The sequence below is a fragment of the Triticum aestivum genome, chromosome 6B (assembly GCF_018294505.1).
Source record: "Triticum aestivum cultivar Chinese Spring chromosome 6B, IWGSC CS RefSeq v2.1, whole genome shotgun sequence".
In the NCBI taxonomy this organism is placed as follows: domain Eukaryota; kingdom Viridiplantae; phylum Streptophyta; class Magnoliopsida; order Poales; family Poaceae; genus Triticum; species Triticum aestivum.
Window position 1 is genome coordinate 90,841,247 of NC_057810.1, and position 9,597 is coordinate 90,850,843.

The following is a 9,597-nucleotide window of genomic DNA, read 5'->3' on the forward strand; positions in this document are numbered from 1 at the left end:
AGAGACCTAGCTATGTATTTAGGGAGACGATCGACATCCATGGATATGTGTAGCAGAGGAATAAGGTTGGGAAAAAGACAAAGGTAGAGCGTCGGAGGGTTGGTGGTGGGGTGGCGTCTCATAAATGGTGGGAGAGGCCTGCTAGACAAACGAAGGGTATGAGTGCAATATCAATAAGAGAGGGTGGGGGATGTCTGTCTGTCTATGCACGTGCGTGTGAGAGACGGGTCGGGAGGTATTCAAGGATGATGAGGGGAGAAGATATGGTTGTGGTAAGCATGCGTAACTACATAGGAAGATCAACCGTCGTGTGTCCGAGAAAAGGAGAGACATAACTAGCGAGGTAAGTGTATCGGTGCTTGGTGAAAGCAAATTATAGTCGACCTGGCTATATGTAGGGAGATCAGTTCATATACACGCATGCATGTGTTAGAAGCAAATAAGGCCTGGAGAGGCAGACAGGGGGAGAGAGTGTGGCTAGCAGGTGGTGCGAGAGGCCTACCATGTCGAGGGGGGAGGAGTGTGCGAGCATGTGACTAATGAAAAGAGGGGCGGGAGTGTGCACCTGCATGGAATCGTATTGGACATATGGGGGCATGGACGGTGAGAAGAGAAGAGGGGAAGTATATATGTGTTTGTTGTAGGCACACTTGGCTAGAGAGGTATATCGACTGGTGTGTGCCAGAAAGAAGGAGTCGGGGGCCTACACACACCGCTGGTGGATGACCTAAAGAGAAATAATGAATGTGCGCGATGGAGGGGACGCTAAGGGTGTGTGAGGGGGCGGGCGTGTGCATGCACGATAGAAAGTTAGCGCTAGCTAGCTACAAATAGAAGAGGATCGTGAAGGTGTAAAAGACGAACAAAGATCATAATTCATTATAAAAAGGTGGATACGGATACTTGAAGAAGATATCATAATGTACAACATTGATTATAATTTGGGCTAATGTGTGGCTTTTGCAACTCAGGTCTAAATACTTGTCATAATGTAGGGGGCGGGGCACTATACTTTGTGTGATAAACACGGTGTACGTATGGAACATGGTTTGGATTATGAATATATAGTTAGTACATCAAATGTACTATTATTTGGAATCAACATCAAGTGTATTCAAAAAATAGAATTCGAGTTCATGTAGTATACATAGTTCATATCTATCTCTATAGTAATCATGTGGTGTGTTATTAAGGTAATACATGAATGATAGTTGAAGTTGGCAACAATCATGATTGTAGATTCTTATTGAAATAGAGAAACGACTTCAAATTTAGTTCGAATTGCAGCAGTAGTATAGACATTTGGAATGCACTAAAATGTTGGTATGAGTAGGTTACATGCATTATACAGCAAAGCACAAAAAATTAATCGGACATAACATGGATTCATACTCCCTCCTTCCATCTATATAGGGCGTAATGAGATTTTTAAGACCGCCTTTGACTATTGACAAGATTAATAGTACATAACAAGCACAATGTGAAAATTATATCATTGAAAGATCCTTTCATAGACGAAGTTAACGGTGTGCTTTGTGTAAGTTGCATGTCATATATCATTGCTCTAATATTTGGTCAAAGTTAGCATCGAAAAACGCATTAGGCCCTATACAGATGGAAGGAGGGAGTAGCTTTGAATAGCATTTGTATAGTAAAACGGGGCAAGACTCTCTCTTTGTGTGGTGTGAATAATTTTATTTTTTTCGTTTTGTTTTTGGTTGTGGGAAGTGCGATTGATTTGGTACGTACAAGTACAATATTACTATGCAGTCAAAAAAAGTACAATATTACTACACGCGCATCTTGTTATATCCTGAAAATTCAGATATCGTGCTCCCAAAACTGGTGCCTTCACAACCCGCGCCTTGCTATCCCAAAATTACAACGCGCGTGAAAACTCCCTCCAGGTGCCAAATCCCGACATGTGAAATCCCCCTTCTAACCCTGAGCCGAAAGGGCCGCTAGTTCAAATTGGTGGGGGGTACTTTTGTAACACACCCTACATTTTGGACAAGCACGTCCCTAAGTCATGCCTCACCCCCTCCCATCGCCCCCTTTTCGCCATTCGAAATCCCAGGCCGCCATAACATCTCCGCTCCAGCCGCGAAACCCAACCCTCCTCCATCCGCCACGTCACCGCTGCCTAGTCAGAGCCTCTTCCCCGACGACGTCGTCCGCCGCAACAGCTCGACGTCCCTCGTCCACCTCCCCGGATGAGGATCCGTCGTCCATCTCGCCGTCCCGCCGGTTCAGCCGCCCCGTCCTCCAACTCCAAGGAGCTTCTCCGACGATCGCCTCGTCTATCGCGCCTGCTCCATCCCCACAGCGTCGCCTTAACCCGCTCCACCGGAACCGCAGCATCCTCACCGACTCCTCGGACGAAGCCGAGGCCTACTCGGTGCCACCAAAGAGGTTGTACACTCATCGCATCGCACCTTCTCCTTAACTCGACCTGCCGGCGCCGACGGTGCTCCATCCCGCACCGCCATGGAGCGGCTACCTTGAAGCAGGTGCCGCGGGCAACATCTCCATGGCGGCTCTCCCCCAGTGCGAGGCCCCTTCGGTGGTGGCGTCCATACCAGCCGGATCTGCTGCTGCTACTCCGGTTCTCGCTCGCTCGCTCGGGCTGCTACTGCTGCTCCGACTCTCGCTCGATCGCTCGCTCGCCCAGCTGTTGCTGCTGCTCTCCCCCTCGCTTGTGCTGCTGCTCTGCTTCGATTAAGCCACACTTCAGTCGACTGAATCGACTTTTGGGTCAGTCGATTTTCAGGGGTTGGGGGGGCTCGCCGGAGTTAAGGTAGAACCACCCGCAGTGGGGATGGGGGCTCGCCGGAGAGGTACCCCACTATCTATCTTAGGGTTCAGGGTGGGGGGCCTAGAGGGCTGGCTGGGGCGGCGGTGGCGAGTTGTTTCGGGGCGGCGCTGGGGGCGGCGGTTCGGCCGGTGGTGGCAGGCGGCTCAGGGGTGTGCAGGTTGAAGATGAACTGCAAGCCCTCCCTAAACTACATGTCAAGTGTCTCTCTGCTACCATTGCGTTCAGTTTCAACAGTAGCATTCAGATTCCACAGTTAATTTCAGTTTCGACAGTTAAGTTCAGAGTCAACAGTTTTTACCTCATCTGTTGTAGTCAGGTGGTTTTTGGTGATGTTAATTTTACATCCATTTTTCATCATCTATTGGAGATGCTACTAGAATCCCACTGGAGATTGACGATGTCTGTCTTGTGCTGCTTCAGCCTTGACGTCTTACGGCTCACCGGAGCTACTCCAAGGACAGAACGATCCATCACAACAGAGCAGTGCCCTGGACGCCGTCTACAGATTCCTCAGATCTTCCTCCACACCTCCGACAGCCACCTCTGCCTCAACTGCTTCAGCGACCAACCCAATGATGCTAAGGTCGACACGGCTACGGCAAAGAGGTTGTACACTTGTCGCGTCACTTATTACTATACATTCACGTCGATCCATTAGGGCTATTTTGGTTCAACGGAAAAACATAGCAATAGGGAATTTTCCAATGGCACTCTACTATTCAATTATTCATGCATTTTGTTGAAAGGAATGAAGCAAAACATCCACTTGGACCTACTTTTCAAAATCCTATGCATGAAAATAAGACCAAGTGCTTTAGTGCCAGAATAACATTGTAATTGTACACGCTTTCATATGGTTTCTCTTTATTTTGGCCATGTTTCTTTGCATTCCTCTGCTCTTCCAATTCATGTAAACCAAACTCCCAAGTTGATAGAAATCCTGTGTTTACAAATGCTTTGTTTACCATGTGCTTTTTCCTATCCTATTCCGGTGTTTTTCCTATCCCTGCGTTTTAAGAATCATGCAAGCCAAATGAGCCCTTACAGAATTACTTCAGTTACAGGTACGTGTCGAAGGGAACTTTGTGTGGTTTGTCCTGCTCCTGCCAGGACGTCGTCCACCTCACCTGAGGTGCTCCCTCGCCAGAAGCATCCACCAAACCAAACATCACGACTCCTAACCATCTTTTGCCACCTCAGATCTCCTTCCCTGCCACCGGCATGCACCCCAACGGCATCACCATCATCGACTCAGCAGATGAACCTGAGGAGTACACAGGTCCACAAGAGAGGTCGCACTCTTTTGTTTCTGCTTATGTTATGCATTGCTTAAACTTACCTGCTACTTTATCGTCCTGTTCAGCCCTTGGACTCCCAACTCAGGTCCAAATTCATGTTCAAACTTGAGTTATAAATTAGTTGTGGGGCACATATCGAGGCAGCAATGAATAGTATGTCTGTCTAATATCTGGTTCACCTAGGGTATGGCTATGTTGTTCATCTTGGGTGGGAAACAAATAGTAAAGCAATCATCATCTGTCTTTTTATTAATTTAAAGCAATCATCAGCCGGCTATCATTATTTTTGGATCCATCCACTGGTTGTTACCATCACTCTAGATTTCAGCATGCTCTCCTTACATAATCTCACCATATTTTTTCGTATGCATGTCAGATATTGTACACAATGATGCTGAACATGTAGAGAAAAAGAGAAGAGTTTTGCGCGGCAATACAATGTCATGCAGACATCGCTCCATGGTGGGTTCAATGGCAAACCCTCCCCACCCCTCTCCAGATCGTAATCCAGAGGAAGATATTTGTTCTGAGGCGGATTCAGACGCCGGTGACCACTCCTATTTACCCCCCAAGGTGTTTGCTCTACCTTGGCATGATGATGTTAGTCATATCATGCATATGTTGCCTTGTAGTGCCTACTTTTGACATCATATATGTCATCTGCTTAGTTTAGACAGGTTCTGTAATGCCACCTGTTTAGTTTCTATATCATATATGGGAATTATGCAGTCTCATGTCTTTTAGCCAACCATAATATATGTGAAATGTGCAATGCCATCCTATTTTACCAGGCATCATATATTTGAATGATATCTTGCCCATCCTTTTCTTCATTACATTTCCATTTGTCGACAATGTTTGTACATTAAACTACTCTTCCTGTGAATCAGCCATTTGGGTGGGAGATGGAAAAATCTGGAGTGAAAACAAGGCCTTCAGAGCAGACAGTGCTACCTGTTGAAGCAGATCTCTTGTTGGGTCCCGATAGCTCCTCAGAGATGGATTCAGAGACAGATGACCAGTCCTATTCCCCTACTGAGGTGTATGCTCTAACTTGGCACGGTTATACTGCTCATATCATGCATACGGTGTCTTGCATTGCATAGTTTAGACATCATATACACAATATTCAACACCATGTTCTTAGTTCAGACATCATATCGAATGCCCTCTGTTTAGCATATAAATCACATATGTGAATTAAATGATGCGATCCTGATTACTTAGATAACATGTAGGTGAATTATGTCATGCGATCATGTTTTGTTATTCATCATATCTTTGAATTATGTTATGCTATGCTATCCAGTTTAGATAGACATGATATATGTGAAATTATGTCATGCTATCCGTTTTAGTTAAACAATATACATGTCAACTATTTCATGCCCTCTTTTTTCCACGCTATCTATTGCATCTATCTCTCATACAATGTCTGTACATTGAACTATGTTTCCTGTTTATCAGCAATTTGAATTGGAGCGGGTGATGCTAGTATCTAGCAGAATAAAAACACGGTCTTCAAATAAAACAGTGCTACCTATTGGTGGAGATAGCACCCCGGTTGTACATGCACAAGAACCAGCCCTACCACACATAACCCAAACCCTCGCAGATTGTACCCCTACTGCAATGGACAGAGAACCAGCTTCACCCAATCTAACCCCAACCCCAGCCGATAGTAACCCAGTTCCTGTTGACACAGTACCATCTCCACCACAGAGCTCCCAAACAAGAGCAGTTAGTAAGGCAGCTCCAGTGCCCAAAGGGCCAGTACTATCACGGCGAACCCCAGCTCCACCAGTTAGTACCCCTATTCAAGTGGAGGAAGCACAAGCAGCCAGTCGTAGTTTAGCATCTATCTCATTTGATGTTGCTAAATCGTATGTGTGTATCTTCCCATCTTGGAAATATTATACTGAAGATGAAGGTAAATGCCAGTTGCAGGTGTTTGTCCAGGAGTTATGTGTAAGTAATGTTATGCATGGCAATTACTTTGCTTCGTCCCATACATCCTACCTCCATGATGGTTATAATACAGCAAATTTTCCCATTTTTCTCTATAGAGAAGGTCCGATTTGGAAACTCGGGATGAGGTAACCTGTGCTAATACCTCTTCTATCTTCAAGAATGCTTGGTGGCAGTATCGGAATTACCTGAAGAAAACGTACTTCACCGGCAAAGAAACTCATCAAATTCCCTTACGTTCTCCTGAGACACATTTACTGGATGATGACTGGGAACGCCTTGTTCTGTACTGGTCCCGAACCAAGAATGTGATAAGGTCTATGAGCTCATTTTCTATTTTTAAGTATTATATTCTTGCATCTTACTATACTCTGCTCATGTAGAACAAGTGCCTAAACCTGAAGAACAACTGTTCTAATTTAAGATTCCATTGCTATCATAGTTCAAAAAAGCGCTAGGCGTTAATTGTGCGTTTTGCCACCGCCTTGTACTTTACTAACCAAAGCGCATGCTTATGCGCAGTTATGCATAGATTAAGCGTAGTTATGCACAATGCTTTTTGCCAACGCCTAGAGCCTAGGCACACTTAAGCGCTCGCTTAGGCGCGCCTTTTTTAACTATGATTGCCTTGCTCTTGTATCATTGTATTTACTCATACAAACTTATTTTTAAATTGAAGGATCAAATCGAAACTCCTTTGGCACGGCAGGTATGTTCACGCATGTTTCTTTAACAGGTTTGCTCTTATCAATAGCTCTTTTGATTTCAATTTCAATTGTGTATACAGTTGGCTTTCATATCATGCACATTACTAGCATCACAATAGAGCCAATAGTGTTGCTGTACATGTAGACCCGTGGTACCCATCTGAAATCTTGTTGTGCCATGTAGTTTCCCACGATTTGTATTCTTTCACTGCTGCTTTGTCTTGAACTGATATGATTTGAACCGTGTCTCTATTTTGTTTGGCAAGACAATGAAGTGACCATAGGACATAGATATATGTTTGTTTGATGCTTTTATTATGTACTAGTACTTGGCAATAGAAGACTTGGTAGTTTAATCTTGTCCTCCTTACTAATGAACTGGTTCACCGAAATGAGTTTCATATACTAGTACATGCTAAACTTGTTATGTGTTTGCTTGTTTCTTCTTTTAGAATGCTGATAGAATATTGGGGAAGAGTGCCTTATTAAGCAATGGTAAAGGAAGTAATGCAGATAAGGTTCAGGATAGTGACACATCCTTGTTGGTCTCCAACAAAGCTGATAAAACGGCTAAGGAAGACTATCTTGAAGATAGCGAGACAACCCCAAAGTCCTGTCTTGGTTTAGTGTTTGAGTTACTGGCCACTACCGCTTGCACAAGCTATTCAAACTCACTGTCTGAATCAGTTCGGTTTCTTGAGTCTCAACTACAAGCTGAAAGACATCGATCAGCTGTGCTGTGACAAGAAGCGAAAGGACTGCGGAAGTCCCTGGAGTATTCAGATGCATACTTTCTAGTGCAACAACAAGCGTTGGAGGATTTTAGCGCCAAACAAGACAAAGCTAATTAGCTTGCTAAGCTTATTTCCAACATGGTGGATACCCACGATAACGTTTCTTGAGCTCTTCTGAAGTTGTTTCAGTTATGCTCTTGTTTTGCTGCCGCGTTTATTTGCACTGGTGGCAAATTTTGACGGCCAAGTGTATGTAATATGCTGCTTTGTTCCCTATATTTGCACTGGTGGCGAACTTTGATGCCTAGTGGATGTAATATGTGTAATAGCGGTAATAGGCTAGCCGTAATTGCTTGCTTATCTATTTCCTTATTGTCTTGTTTAGTTGTTTGCTTCTAGTCACTGCAGTTCTTTTTCTGTGTTTTTCTAGTGGCCACAATAGCCTATTTTTGGTAACTAGGCTAAAATAATCATGGCAACACACGGACTGTTGTAACCATGGGCCTCCTGCAGGCCGTATGATCCATGGGCCTTCGTTCGGCCGTAGGACCATTGGCCTTCTATATGGGCCGTAGGATTCATCGACCTTCTATATGGGACTTAGGGATCAATGGGCCTTCCACGGGCCGTAGGGTCCATGGGCCTAATACGGGCCGTAATATCCATGGGCCTCGTACGGGCCGTAGGATCCATGGGCCTTCTATGGGGTGTATCATTATTTCGCCATTCATGGGTCATACTATTCACATGACCATAACGGACCGTTAATAGGCCGTATTTGATAACTCTATGAAAACAGCCCAACAGGTTTTTTTACATGAAAACGGCCCAACGTATTAATGGTCCGCAAACGGGCCGACTGTAACGACGGGCTAAATTTGGCCCACAAGCAGAAAATGACAGTAACGGGCCGTATGTAACCGAATGCTGCAAATGAGACCAAGAATCAATGGGCCCTAAGAAGGCCGAAAGATAACTTCGGCTGGAAATGGCCCAATGGAATAACGGGCTATTAATGGGTATAAAGTGATACACTGTTCATTACGGGCCAGTTTCACCACGGGCCGTTAATGGGCCAAGAGTTACAAAGGTCCTCATATGGGCCGAAACAAGTCATGGGCCACACACGGGCCGGAAGTTAAAACGGGCTGAATCATATTGGACAGCCCAGATGACGCTACTGGGCCTAATTCGGATAGGGCGTAACGGGCCCTGGTTAGCGGGCTGTAAATGGGCTATATGCGAACATGCTGTTAACAGGCTTTCCGGGGGCCGGCCCACCACCTTTTGACCAAGTCAAACGGGCCGGCCTTTTCACAGGAATGGGCCTTTGTTGGGCTGTACCACGTGTCGCTGTATCATAGGCGCCTTCGGTCCAATGAGCGGATGACATCTGTCCCAATGGTGAGCCGACACGTGTTTCCTCCGGCCAATGATGATTTTACACGTGGAAATCCCCATTGGTCTGGGCTGTTAACGGGTTATCGGATCCAAAACCCGACCCGATAGCTTAACGTCGTTCCATTACGGTGGATGCCACATGTCGGTCACCCTTAACAAAAGCAGTTCTGTGATGCGCGATTTATCGTCATGGAAGTGGACACTTCCGTGATGATAATTTTGGTAATGTCATGGAACACTTCTACAACAGCACAGGTATGACTATCTTGATTCTGTCATAAATTTGTCATGGATGTACATGCATGACAAAAAACGCGACCTACTGTGACAAACACGTATCATCACGGAAGTGTATTTTTTTGCAGTGTTCGGACCTCCAACCATGTACGGATCCAGCCTTCAAGGCCGGTGGATGGCCACTTCTGTCACAAAGGACGACATCACGAAGCTTAGGGAGGCTAGGTACTTGACCGCCGAAATCCTTCATAAGCTTCCTACTCAAGGGCAGGTTATCCCCACTCCCAAACCCAACGAGAGTGTCGTATTCGTCTCCCACTTCCTCCGAGGGCTAGGCTTAGGTCGTCATCCCTTTGTTAGAGGGCTCATGTTTTATTACGGGCTAGGTTTTCATGATCTAGCTCCAGATTCCTTCCTTCACATCTCAACATTCGTCG